Genomic DNA, 15,604 nt, shown 5'->3' on the forward strand with positions numbered 1-15,604 from the left:
AATCAAAGATCTAACTTGTATTATATGAGAAAAAAAATCCCAAAAAAGAACTACAAAACTTGAATAAGATTGAAAAATAATGAAATTTGAACATGCAAATGAAGAAAAAATGAAAAACCCCTTAATTGATGAAGTTGAACTTCATAGAAAAAAATTTAAAAAAATTAATGACCTAAACTATTAAACACAGTTAAATCTTGATAACTTACAATTTAATAACCACTAGGTTGAAGTTACTTCAATCTTGCCGAAAATGATGGGTTTCATAAATGGAGTTAAAATCGGAGGGGTGTAATGGGAGCATTTGAGAGAGAAAGAAGGAAGAAAGAAACTATTTTTCTTTTTTTTTTTGGGTTATGGGACAAAAACAGTGTTGGCATGCTTTACTTTCCCTTGATTTACGATAATAGTAGGCTAACTTTAATTTTATTTAGCATTTTTGTGGGATAAAAATTGGTGTTTGACATGTATAATATCAAGGAGAGAGAAAATCTCAAATAAGGAGATTTTTGTAATTATTTTGGTATATTTGTAAATATTTTGCAGATTTGGGATTTGATGTAATTATATAACTTTACTTTGTGTATAAATGTAATTCTTAGAATAATAAATTGGCCTCTTTTGTCGGGTTTTGATAAAAATAAAGATGTATAACAGTACTATATCGGTCGCTAAACACAAAGATACTAAACCGAGGGACCTATCCTAACATCCCAAATATGACGAGGATTATAAACAAAAAAAGACCTAAATTTACCAGAATCAAAACATCCAATCCAAAATATGAATAATCACAAGGCAATCTAACAACAAGGCTTATAATATCAAAGGGGAAAAGAACTCAGGAGCGTACCTACAACCTTGGGTACAAATCCATAACCATCCTGCCACAACTATATAATAATACCCAAACAATAACACAGCCGGGCAAGCCAGACAACCAATAATAACCTAACTGAACCCCCATAAGCACGGAGAGTACACAACAACAAATATGACCTAACCACCCACTATAAGACAGGTAGGTACAAACGACAATTAATCATACTGGTGATAGGGATGCTTATGAATGAATGAATGTAAAGTAAATGTAATACTGCCATACCAACTAAGTACCATATCCTACCAAGTATATAGATATCCTTCGGCTTGCCAGCTCGCAAGACAAGACCTATGTGGTATCCCATATTTCAGCACATGGTTCCCGAACAAAGAGGCCCATAAGGGACTTAAGATATTTGTTATACTGCCTGGTCTCAAACCAGATTTTTCAATAATAAATCATAATAAATTTGCATCATCAAGTACTTAAGATAAGTAAGATCATAATAAGTGCTCTATCACGACCCAAATGTTAAGGTCATGATAACACTTACCTTGACTTAGCCTTGGTAGGTAAGCAAAAACCCTAAATCCCAAGAAAACACCAAAACATATAACTAAATAGAAAAATATAGGACATCTAGAACAAATTCAAGTAACATCACATAGATAATACAAAAAACAAAAGAAAATGGCCAAAAGTCCCCCCAACCTTTACCCCAAATTCCAACTACATACTTATACTTTGCAGGGATCCTATGACCCTCCTGACCTATTTTAAAGTGGAATATGAACGCTGACATGGCAAGAGAGTGTGTTTTACTCTCTTTAAAGAGAGTGAGAATGATTTTTTTAATATTTTTTATTTTCTTTATTGATTTTTAATTATTCTTTTTCTTTTCATTTTCTTTCTTTATTCTTCTTCTTCTTACACAAAATGGCATCCAAGAACTCATCAATGGCATAGAAAATTAATTTATCATTTCCTTATCTCCAAGCACAAAATCGATTGATTTTGACTTCAAATTCGGCGAAAAGTTTAAAATGGGTATTGTTCATTGTTTCCTACTTTAAGATTGTCGGAAATTTTAAAATCGATATTGTTCATTATTTACGACTTCAAAGTCGTCGTAAATTTTAAAATGGGTATTGTCCATTGTTTCCGACTTGAAGGTTGCTGAAAATTTCAAAATTCTCTATTTTTATAACTTTAAGGTTATTGAAAATTTTAAATTCGGTATTATTCATTGTTTCCGACTTCAAGGTCATCGAAAATTTTAAAATTGGTATTCTTCATTGTTTTTGGATTTAAGATAGTCGAAAATTTAAAAATTGATATTGCTCATTATTTCCTACTTTAAGGTTGTTGAAAATTTTAAATTCGATGTTGTTTATTATTTCCGACTTCAAGATCATCGAAGATTTTAAAATCGATATTGTCCATTATTTCCGACTTCAAGGTTGTCAAAAATTTTAAAATGGGTATTGTCCATTATTTCTGACTTCAAGGTCGTTGAAAATTTTAAAATTTTGTATTATTTTCGACTTTAAGGTCATCAAAAATTTTAAATTCGATATTGTTCATTGTTTCCGGCTTCAAGGTCATTGAAAATTTTGAAATTGGTATTGTTCATTGTTTCCGGATTTAAGATCGTCAAAACTTTAATAATTGATATGATCATTATTTCCCACTTCAAGGTTGTCGAAAAATTTCAAATTCGATATTGTTTATTATTTTCGACTTCATCACACAGTTCATAACCAAAGAATCGACAACAAACCAACATGAGAAATTATTCACCAACAACAAAGATCAAACAACACACAAACATTCAATCTTAACATCGCACATCACTCCTCATTTTTTCATTGACAGAAAACACACAGCTGACCCGATACATACACAAATTTACACACACATAAGGAACGAAAAACACACACAAATACACTTCACTGGAATTGAAAAACAACAACCCATACACACACGCAACATACATTTCTTGAATTTCAAGAAATTAAAAAATCAACACCAAATCAAGTAGGTTGGTCTTGATGAGTTCTTGGATGCCATTGATGAGTTCTTGGATTAAAAATCAACTGGGTTAAAAATCCATTTGTCTTGCATCAAAAAAGGAACTCATTATTGATTTGCACCAAATTGAAAATTACACCAACATCAAAATTTATTTGTCTTTTGAAGATTGTTTGCCTTTTGAAAGAACTCATCAAAATTTGTTTGCCTTTTAAAGATTGAATCAAAATTACACGCAGACAAATGGATTGGATGCCATTGATTTGCACCAAATCAAAAATTACACGAACTCATCAATGGCATCGAAAAAAAAGAAAATATTTTATTTTGGATTTTGAAGAACGAAGAAAAGAAGATGAAGAGAAAGGGGAAAAATAGATTGAGATTAAAGAAAAAAAGATGAAGAGAAAGGGAGAAAATGAATTGAAATTGAAGAAAAGAAGATGAAGAGAAAGGGGGAAAATGGATTGAGATTAAAATAGTTAAAGTAAAATAATTAATTTTTTAGATAAATTTTTTAAAAAAATGACGTGGCAGCGCGTGCATCACACCACATTCCAAATGACTGGTTGTCAGTTTTTTTTGGGGGGGAGGGTAATAATTCCACTTTAAAATAGTTTAGGGGGATAGTAATTCTATTTTAAAATAGTTTAGGGGGGGGGGTAATAGATCACCTTTAAAGTTTGAGTGTGTAGTTGGGATTTGGGGTAAAGTTGGGGGGCTTTTGACCATTTTCTCAAAAAACAAAGAAAGTATATTAAATCCCAAGCCAGGTGTCAAAAGTATGAAATGGATCTAATACCAATCTGAACTTTTGAAATACTTCATAAGTCTGTCCCTGATAGAAAATAAAGACATAAGATGGAACAAGAAAAGGTTCAGAATCAACATTAAACTCTAAAACGCTCTAGTACCTCAAATCTCCGACATCATAGTAAGAATCAGCCACAACATATCATACTCAAATTTGAATATGTACCAAATGGGCACAGAAGTAGGATTGAATACAATCCACTTCTACTCAGTAGGAATCATAGGCTGACAGAGCAAAGTAAAAAATAAAATAATAAAGAAAATACTATGATTACGCAACTTACAAGCAAAAAATTTCCCAAATAGTGGCTCACACCGTCTCTCGAACAGTTACAATAAATATCATCAAGGGAAAAACATACATGAAATATTGGTAAAAGCTAAATACATAATAGGTAAACAAATAATGGGAAACACAAAATATGCAATGCACCGTAACGTGATGTATAATGAAGTGATATGGTTGAAAGTCATCATATGACTTTTTGTATACATATATCGAGCCTTAATCTCCTAAAATAGGACCAATAAGGGGTTCATAACTCATATGCTATCTCAAGTTTCCACCAATCTAAATCACAAACTCATTTCTCAAACCTATCCAACCGGCATATTCCTCAATCTAGGCATTTTTAAAAGTATCTCATTTTTTTCAAAATCAATGTTTTTCAATAGTATCGATATCTCATGAATATGGATGTATAAAATGTGGATATAATTCTCAAAATAAAATAGTATGAAGATATCTAGGTCATTAAATACGTATACAAGTGAACTTAGAAATCAATTCAATATGTCATTAATTCATGATATAAGTTCTAGTTGGGTGCCATTGGAATAACATGCATGTAAGACATAGTTAATATCATATCAACTTATAAATTAGGCATTTCTATTATGATAAAGGCAAACAATGCTCAATAAAGCCTTAGTATCTATTCAAGCTTCCACATAAGTATCACATTAAGAAATAAGACAGTCAAATACACAGTTAATTCCACTAATGTCAAATAAAGTCGTTGCAACAGAAACACACAATATAGTATCATAATCTTACAACAACAAAAATAAGCTCTGCACTGGCATCACACGATATGTAATAACTCAAAAATCACTCTCTATAGTGTTTTATAAGCCTATAGCATGCTTAACTTATTAATTAACTACCCACCCAGTCTGAAGAAAGTTAAGTCATGACCTACCTCAAAAGAACGGATCCAAGCCTAAAGTCCTTAAACGTGGAGCCTTCCCTTTCTGAACGACCTCAAAATCAACTACAACATTCATATATAATATCTATGCATTAAAAGAAAGTTAATGATACCCATATTACCCATATTAGAATTGGGTCCAAAATGGGTTTAAAAATGAATTTGAAAATGAAAAGGGTAAAATTAAAATTTTAATTTAGAAATATATTCCCTAAACAGAAATCTACTATTGAATACCTATACAAAAATACCAAAATCAAAATTGAAGGAAAATTCATTTAAATCTATATCGGTAAAATCCTCAAAATCTCATTTTTGAAATAATGATTAAAGAGTGTTTTTAAAGATATATTTGATATTTAATAATGGAAAGATGATTTAGGATCTTAACCAAGCAAGAATGGCGAGTAAACTAATCAATTCTAAACTACACCTCCACATGAAGGATAAAATGGTCGATGTCAAGTATAGTAACCCAACTAGGTTGGGGTTGAACCCACAGGGAAGACGCGGATTTGTATCTCTAGTTTGCTGAACTCAATGGGAAGAACTGAAAGTAAATGAGGGCTTTGTTGTTGAAATCTCTAACAAGTGAACAGAACAGAAGTTTGATTGTAGTCAATCAAAATGAACACTAGGACTATGTTCTCCCTGGAGTCTCAAATCCGTAGATTTATCGTGCTTTGTTGAACCAACCCAGTACCTTTCATGAAGAATCTGATAAGTTATGCACCATCAATTGTATTGTAGAATCATTGACGGATTTCATCCTTTAGCTTTTGAGTCTTAGGATGTTACCTTAGTATCCTAGATCCTAGTTAACTATTACTTTTTAAGTCACAAGTTATTAGATGATAGATAACCGTCTTACATTTATGATATTGATTATCCTAGATCGACAATTAATCCTCAAATTACTGTTGTGATTATTTTTTCCTGGTCACTACTCCTCTTGGGGAGTAAGAAGTGATAATCTAGGTGGGATCCTAACGTTTTCAACCGCTAAGACATCTATTAAACTGAAGATAATACAATACATGTAAGAGTACCGGTTCAGAACAACTTCGCACTTTTCATACTTCATCAATATGAGAGGATTCCCACAACCCTAGCTGCAGGAATTAGCTGCTCATTGTAGTGAAATGAATAATAGAGTTCATGATTGAAGACATTAAAATAACATCACAATAATCAATGAAAATAAATTGAAGTCTTTCACTGAATTATCAACCAAAATCAAGAACAAAGCAATCCCAAGATCAAAACTGAATCTTGGAATCCAATATATTTGTAAGTATCAAAGGTTCGACATCGAACTACAAGACATCATATGGGTATTTATAGGATATAAGGAAACCCTAAAAATCAAAACTCAAATGAAAAAGGAAAATTGAGGTTGGTGGCCACTTACTTAGACCACCTACAGACCTTAGGTACAACCTACAGAATGTGGGTGGTCCTAGATAAGTGCCAGACCTCCTGAACAGCTCCCGAAACTCTCTGGACTTGGACCTCTGGTACTTACTAAGATCACCTATGAACCATAGGTGCCCATAGTAAGTCCCAGAGTCTTCTTTTTCCTGCATCTAAGTATCTGGACGTCAAGGTCTGACACCTACTTTGGTCACCTACGTCTGTTAAATGGCACATACACCTAAAATTGCCTCGGTAAGTAGCCAAAACATCAATTATCATCTTTTTCTTCTGTTTAGCATCCAAAACCTGATTTCCCATAAAATATACCCAAAACATATCATATCTCACAAAATGACCTAAGAAACTTAGATATTTTCATCGTTTTAAGAGTCTAAAGTGCTATAAATCCATAGCACATCAACTCCCTCAACTTAGAATGTTTGCATATGCTCAGGCAACACAATAAAAAAAAACAAAAACACGACACTTAAATAGGAGAATGTAAGCTATCCAAGACAGTCAATCATTACTTTAAGCTCAAACACATTACCCCTTCCTATATCAATACTTTAAAACCAATTGTGTATAAACATGAAGCACAACAATGTGACACAATCGAATCAAGATATTGGAATTACATTAGCAAAAGACAACCATGCATATATATAAGTTACACTACCCAAATAAGTAAACCGATAGCAATACAACCATGTGCCCTCACAACAAAGAAGTCCCACTCATTCATATTGAATCATGCATATCAGTGTAGGGACGGTCAAGTTATGATCACTATAGGACTTTATCTGGCGTGTAATGTAAGCTTGGGGGCTGGTATTAGACATATGGATATATCGAGTAACTAAGCCTTCTTGGCACTGTACTAACTTTGGGGTCCACACTTTAACCAATTTCCTTTTTATTCCACCTTATTTCTCCTTTGATACTTTATTTCACATTTAGGTTGAGTGTGGATGCTTTTATTCATTCTTTTTTATTTATTTTTATTTTTATTTTTCACATTTTTCTTTTGCTTTTTCTACCATACTCAACCTTACTATCTTTTCTCTTATTTTACCCTTCTTCGTACCCACTCTATATTATGCACCTCTATGATAGCCACCCTCAACTTAGGCCATTTGCCTAAGTTGAGGTGCACAATGTCCAAGGAGGACCAGGCCAAAATAGGTTCATTGTAACATAAATAGGAAGGTGAAAGATAAAAACAAAGAAATAGGCTACAAGGCTCAAAATCAGGATCAAGAGATACTATTTCACATTGGAAAAGTCATTTAGGCCAAAAGTGGAATTAAATAAAAAACGTCCTATGATCCTTTCCTAACCAACTATCTTATAACCTAGGCAAGACTAACTGGGCAAGTTCTGAATTTAACAGAAAGAGAACTAGGTAGCATCTCAAACACATAAGGAATAGGGTCACATCACAAGCTACTACCTATCCGATTCATAAACAAGTTAGCTATGATTATCATGTCCCTAATTCTAATGCCATAACAAGATCTATAATGGTCACATATATATACATTCACACTGTTCAAAAACAAACTTTTTGGAGGGGTGTATCATTTTTCTAAAAATCAACAAAAAATATGACAACTACCCTAAATACTCAAAAATCTCCTAATTACAAAAAAAAAAATTTCACAATACAAAAGAAAACACAATACGACACAAATTTTAAAACCTAGACATGTCGGCTCTACAACCATACTATGGCCGATAAAAAAAGAAGCACGACAACAAGAACTCGTGACGACTATGGTATACCCTGCAACAGTGTTAAAATTTTGATCAATGCCCAAACTACACCCCCAACCGAAGGATAAAGCGGTTGCTATCAAGTATAGTAACCTAACTAGGTTGGGGTCAAACCCACAGGAAAGACACGAATTTGTATCTCTAGTTTGCTAAACTCAATAGGAAGAACTGAAAGTAAATAGGGGATTTTTTTGTTGAAATCTTGAACAAGTAACTAGAACTTAACTTTAGTTGCAGTCAGTTGGAACGAATATTAGGACTGTGTTCCCCCTGGCTTCTCAAATCTATAGGTTTATTAGGCTTTGTTGAACCAACCTAGTGCCTTGCATGCAGAATCTAATTAAGTTATATACCATCAACTATCTTGTGGACTCATTAACAAATTTCATCCTTCACTTTTTGAGTCTCAGGATGTCGTATTACTAACCCTTATCCTAAATCCCAGTTAACTATTACCATTTTAGTCTCAAGTTATTAGATGATAGGTAACCATCTTACATAGATGATACTAATTAGCCTAAATCGATAATTAATCTTCAAATTACTGTTGTGGTTATTTTTTTCTAGAAACTACACCTCTTGTTGAGTAAGCAGTGATAATCTAGGCAGGATCCTAATATTAACAACTGCTAAGACATCTGTTAAACTGAAGATAATACAATACATGCAAGAGTACTGGTTCAGAACAACTTTGCACTTCCCCTACTTCATCAATATGTTAGGGTTCCCACAGCCCTAGCTACAGATTTAGCCACTCATTGTTATGAAATGAATAAGAAAATTCATGATTGAACACATTAAAACAATATCACAATAACCAACAAATAAAAATTGAAGTCTTTAACTAAATTATCAACCAAAAGCAAGAACATAGTAATCCCAGGATCAAAATTAAATCTTGGAATCCAATATATGATTATAAGTATCAAAGGTGTGTCAAATTACTACAAAACATCATAAGGTTATTTATAGGATACAAGGAAACCCCAAAAATCAAAACTTGAATGGAAAAGGAAAATTGAGGTTGGTGGCCACTTACTTAGGCCACCTACAAACCATAGGTACTACCTACGGACCATAGGTGGTCCTAGGTAATTGTCAGACCTCCCAAACAACTCCTGAAACTCTCTGGACTTGATCCTCTGGCACTTACTAAGGTCACCTACGAGTCGTAGGTGACACCTACAGACCGTTGGTGGCACCTACAGATCATAGGTTCCTAGAGTAAGTGCCAGATTTTTATTTTTCCTGTATCTGAGTCTTTGAGCTTCAATTTGTAATACGTACTTTGGTCACTTATGCCCGGTAAGTGGCATATACGCCCAGAATTGCCATAGTAAGTAGCCAAAAACTTTAATTTTCATTTTTTTCTTCCGTTTAGCATCCAAACCTTGATTTCCTTCAAAACATACCCAAGACATATCATATCTCACAGAACAACCTAAGGAACTTGCATATTTTCATCATTTTAAGTATTGAAAGTGCTTTAAATCCATAGCACCTCAGAGACCCTAAGAAATTATCTCTTTTCGAAGCTTGAAGGTCTAAAAATAGAGTAAAATTACAAAATAGAGGCTTATATACTATTCTATCAATAATGCCTTACGATCGTAGAATTCACCTCATAATTGGGAAGGTCAACGTTGACTAACCAATTGAATGACCTTTGCATTCGAGGCTAGGGATTCATGTTCATGAAGGTCAATAAATTAGAACTTTGTGCTCGAAACAACCCTATTTTGCTAGCAAAGAAGACTCAACTCGACCTGGACCCCATTTGTTCATAGTAGTTGCGGCTTCTTCTACATGATTGCGATGAAGGAAGTCATATTTTTCAACATATGTGGCCAAAGGCGCAAATTCATGAAGAGAGAGGTTACCTACACCAAATAATAACAAAAATGTTGATTTGCATGATTTCCAAAACCTCCTAACGGATCCTCGAGATTTGTTTAGGACCCAACAGAAACAAACCATATATGATACTAGTTTAATTTTTATGATTTAAACTCAATTGCGATGTCAGATTTTCTAAAAGTGATTGTTCTCAATAAATTAACCTCCTCGAACCTCTCTTAGACAAATTTTAAACGAAGGGTCAAAATATAAAATAAAGGTTCTGAATCCGAACAACATTACTATTAACCCAAAATTAATATTTCAGGCCTAATGGAACTATCCAATCCTAACCCAACGCTTAGAACAACAGATATTAACCGAAATCAACTACATGGATTTCAAATACTCTAAACAACACAAATTACCTATAACATTCATGACCGCATCGGGAATCGTATCAACCATCCCCACACCTAAAAATTAATATGTAGAAACTATGGGGAAGGAAAAAATGGTTAAATCACATCAAAAGAAAGTTTTCACAAATTAGATCATTAAAACATCCACCACTAGACTATAGTTCATCCTCAAACTAAAAGGCAACAAATTACCTAAATTGGTAAAGAGCTAAGGGTAACTTTATGCATGTCACACTCGTCTCCCAAATAGTCTCCTCAATCGGATGGTTTCTCCACCAAATCTTAACTAGAGGAATATATCTAGAATGTAATCGTCTAACATCTCTGGCTAAAATGGACATTGGCTCCTCTACAAAGGTCAATCTCTCATCCAACTGAATTGAGTCCCAAGAAAGCATGTGAGACTTATTCGAAATATAGTACAAAAGCAAGATACATGAAAAACTTTATGAATGACCAAAAAGTTTGGTGATACGGTCAACTCATAATCAAACTCCCTAATAATCTAAAGAATCTTATATGGTCCGATATACCTAGGGCTAAACTTGTCCAGCTTCTCAAACCTCATTACGCCCTTCATGGGGGATACTTGAAGGATGACTCAATCACCAATCCAAAATTCAAGGCACAAATCTTGTAGTCTGCATAACTCTTTTACTTACTTTAGGTTGTCCAAAGCCTATCTTGAATCACTCAAACCCTTTCAAAAAACTCACGGAGCAAGTTGGTACCACGAGTTCTAACCTCTAAAGTGTCAAACCAACCAATAGAAGATCGATAACGTCTACCATATAATATCTTGAAAGGTGGCATCTCAATATGTAACGACCCAAGACTACCCCTAGTCGTTACACGGTGTTTATGACCCCGAAAAACTATAAGCTAACATCTTTCCTGATATCTTTACCTGAACACTGCATAATATTTGAAATACATGCAAAAACTAGCCATAAGGTTCAAAACGTCTAAACATAATCCAAAATTGAAAACTGAATTCTGATACATTTGTTCGAAAAACCTCTAGACTTTCTGAACTGCGAAGTTGATGGGACATGTCCCCAACTAACTCCATCTACTAAAAATAAGCAAAATCTGATGAAATAATAAAACAAGTTTCATCCTCGAATGAAGAGGACTCACTGCTATATCTACTACTGCTGACTGGGACTGAACTGCTGAGGGTACTCTGCATCTCGTGCCTCTAAACCTATGCTGTCAAATAAAACACCATAGTGCAAATGCATCAGTACAGGAATGTACCGAGTATGTAGATGAGGTAAGGATAAATGCAAGGGCTCATGCATGAACAATTACTTAACTGAATAATCATGAGAGTACCGAACGAGAACATATACATGAATGCACAAGCCATAATCACAATCATCACAACTCTAAATACTGAAACTCGGATACCACTTTATTGTCATCTGAACTCACTACTAACACAGAGATACTGAATCACTGAATTATCTGATACTGACAACTGAGTACTGAAGTTGAGATCAATCTTACCTAGCGAATGATCTCAAAATCTGAGGATACTGAAACTGATTAACTAAATATACTCATATCAATGACTGAATTCTGAGCTCACTACTCTCGACTGATTGAATCAGCGATCAACCTCTCTAACGGATGATTCCAGAATTTATTATTAATGATAAGAAAATGATCATGTCCAAATCTGACAACAAGAATACTCAACTGAATCTGAGACTGAGATCATGCCTATCTATCGGGTAATCTCTGGATCTGATAATAAGAATACTCAACCGAGTCTAAAACTAAGATCAAGCCTATTTATCAGGTGATCTCTAGATCTGATAATGAATAACTATATATGAGACCAAGCCTACCTGACGGAAGGTCCATGAGTCAATAGAACTATCTGAGTTCCTCACAGAGATAGATGACTATATCTAACATTCTTGATTTTTGAAGATTTATACTGAAACTACAACTGTGGGAGGTAGTTACTTAACCGACATGTCCCGAACCTCCACTGGTGGGGTCCAACCTATAACCTCAATTGGAAAGGTATCAATACCGTGACACGAGTAAAGACCTCTCTGGTCAAGCCTCTCTGGTGGGTGACCCTCGCAGGAAGTCATCCTAAGGCAATATAATAGTCAAACCTCTCTCTACAGGTAACAACCTCTACTAGCGGGTGACTCCTACATCTTGCACTGGCTACGTAGTTCTGGATTTCAGGGATTGCTCCTAACGAATCTGTCTCTCTTTATCGAGGAGTCGACATCCCTGTCCTCACTTGGTGCTAGCTCCTACTCCCAACAGAAAGACTCTGAACTAACTCTCAATTGAACATAAACTGAGTTACATCTGATATTGATCATGTTTCTCAAATGATCTGACTGAGTTAAGATGAATTCACTTGGTTCCATATCTGACTGAATACTACTGAATCATGGTATCTAACTGATAATACAGAGCTTTGAATAGATTACTCGATCACTACCGAGACAAAAAATGAACACCTGAATACTACCAAATCTGAGCTAAGCACAGCGTTGAGGCTAGATTACTTGTGATACAAAGATTACAAAGATTACTGAGATTTCTTAAGTGCTGTATCTGTCTGAGGATACAGAGTTCTATAATTCACTGAGTTCTGAGAATCATGGCCCGACTGGGATTATCGTGAAAAACGACACAGGCTCTAGACAACAGCTAAATTATTGGGTATAAATACCCCCAGGACTCGACAATATAAAAGTAAAACTTAACCATTCTTGACTAGTCATGACCACGGTCATTCATTCATCATCACAATCACAAAGCATCACCTCAAGCATTTAGAAATCATAAGCATCTATTCACCATCACAGACACTAAAGCATCACTTCAAGTATTTAGGAATCATAGACATGTAATAGCGTTGGGGGAACATGCTATTAGATCATACTGCATTCAACAAGGTCTTGCATCTAGTACTTCACACGTATGTTAGTCTTGGTATGTATCGGATAACACATGATTGGGGAAACTTCATACTATCATGTCATAATTTGCTCACTAAGGCATTTCAACAAACACTAGGCATGCATGGGCTTGCACACAATTGGGGGTTTCCTAATCAACATGCTATAATGGCCTTAATCCCTTCACACAAGAATTTTATCAAACATTAGGGGAGAATGCTTTGCTTATTCAACCATTTCTACACTTAATTGACATGAACACATCATCTATCAAGCAACTTGAAGAGGTTTATCATGAACATTACATGAATTCCATACACTAGGGACAAAGCTTGAAAAACTTGCAGACAAACATGAATCAAAACTCAATAATAACTGGAACATCAATTGTAACTCACATGAATCATAGAATCTCATAAACATAAAATCTTTGAGTTTTAGAAAAGGGTTCTTAAGCTCCTTGGATGAAAGGGACCCAAGAATCAACATCTGCATACCTCAGAGAAACTCTTTCTTGAAAGCTCTTGGAGAGATTCTTGATTTCTTGATTTTCTTTGATTTTTCTTGAAGAAGAAGGAAGGGTTTTGATTTTGTAGAAACCCTAGTTTTTTATGTTGAAGAGAATTGAGAGAAAACAATGATATTTTGGGTGAAATAAGGCCAAATCCTATGTTAAGGAGTATATATAGGGGTTGGGAAAAGACCCTTTTTGCCCTTGGAATTAAACTGAAAAATCTCAATTTTACATACTGGCGCGACGCGCCATAATCACTCTAGCTCACTGGAAATTGGATAATCGGGAAACTGCTTGATGGAGCGACGTGGTGGAATCACGTTGCCACCCTGATTGTGAACTGAAAAGGCACCGCGACACGGTGGAATCGCGTTGGTGCACTAGAAATTGACAACTCTAAAATTAAGCCTTGGCGCGACGCACCATAATTATGGAGACTCACTGAATTTTGACGATTGCCATTTTGGATGGCTCTGCGATGCACTAAAGTACCAGGTGGCACACTGTCTCACTAAAATGACTCTAATTTTTCACCTGAGTATCAAATTTGGGCTAATTTAGTATCGACGAAAAGCTTATTCAATGCTCTACATGAGAAAAGGTCGATATTAGGGAAATTCTACACGGTTCAAAATAATTCTCACTTGGGAAGACATTTCTCAACCTTTTAAGGACAGATTAACACTTTACTGAACACGCTCTAAGGCTCAGACTACGAGAGGATTTTTATGGGGTCTTACACAATACTCAAATGGTAGATATTATTATAAAGGAACTCCGTTAAAGCCAAATGTTGATCTCATGGCCTCTGAAGTCCATAACACAAGCAGAAAGCATATTCTCTAAACCTGAATAGTCAACTCAGATTGACATTTAGTCTGGGGGTAAAAAGTTGTGTTAAGGTCAACCTGAGTACTCAACTCCTCCTGAAATGGCTGCCAGAAGCTAAAAGTGAACACTAAGCCTCATTTTAAATAATAGACATGGGTACCCCATGAAGAAAAACTATCTCACAAACATAAATATGAGCCAACCTCTCGACCCTGAAGGAAATCTGAATAGAGATGAAATGGGTCAATTTGGTAAACCCATCCATAATGACCTAAATACTTTCGTAACCACAAAAAGCACGAGGAAACCCATTCACGAATCCTGTAGTGATCCACTCCTACTTCCACATAGGCATGGGTAATCTCTGAACCAATCGGTCTCTGATGCTCAATCTTCACCTACTGACAACATAAGTAACGAGCCACAAAGTCCGCTACATCCTTCATGATACCACCCCACTAGTAATACTACTTCAAATCATTATACATCTTGGTCACCCTGGATGGATAGAATATTTCAAACAATGAGCCACCTTCAAAATTAGTCTCACCCATCCACCAACTCTCGACACACAAACTCAGACTCTAATCCTCCAAACACTCTTAAAATAAAGAGATGTCACCTTAGCCTCTCCACTTAATACCATATCTCAAATTACTCTCAAATTATCATCATTAAACTGGTGAGCTCGAATTTTTTCCTTTAAAGAAGATCTAACATCAGTAAAATCTAAAATACATCCAAGTACCAAAATATCAAGTCTAACCAACTGGTTAGCTATAGATTGAACCTCCAAGTCTAAAGTACACTATGGATCAAGTCTAAACTCCCGATACTAGTTGACTTTTAGAAAAAGACATCAACAACCACATTAGACTTACTTGGGTTCATAATTCTTAAGCAACTCAAGCCAACGCCACTGTCTCATATTAAGATCTCGCTAAGTGAAGAAGTACAGAAAGCTATGATAATTTGTGAAAATTTCCCAAGGA

The sequence above is a fragment of the Capsicum annuum genome, chromosome 11, assembly GCF_002878395.1.
Source record: "Capsicum annuum cultivar UCD-10X-F1 chromosome 11, UCD10Xv1.1, whole genome shotgun sequence".
Taxonomy (NCBI): Eukaryota; Viridiplantae; Streptophyta; class Magnoliopsida; order Solanales; family Solanaceae; genus Capsicum; species Capsicum annuum.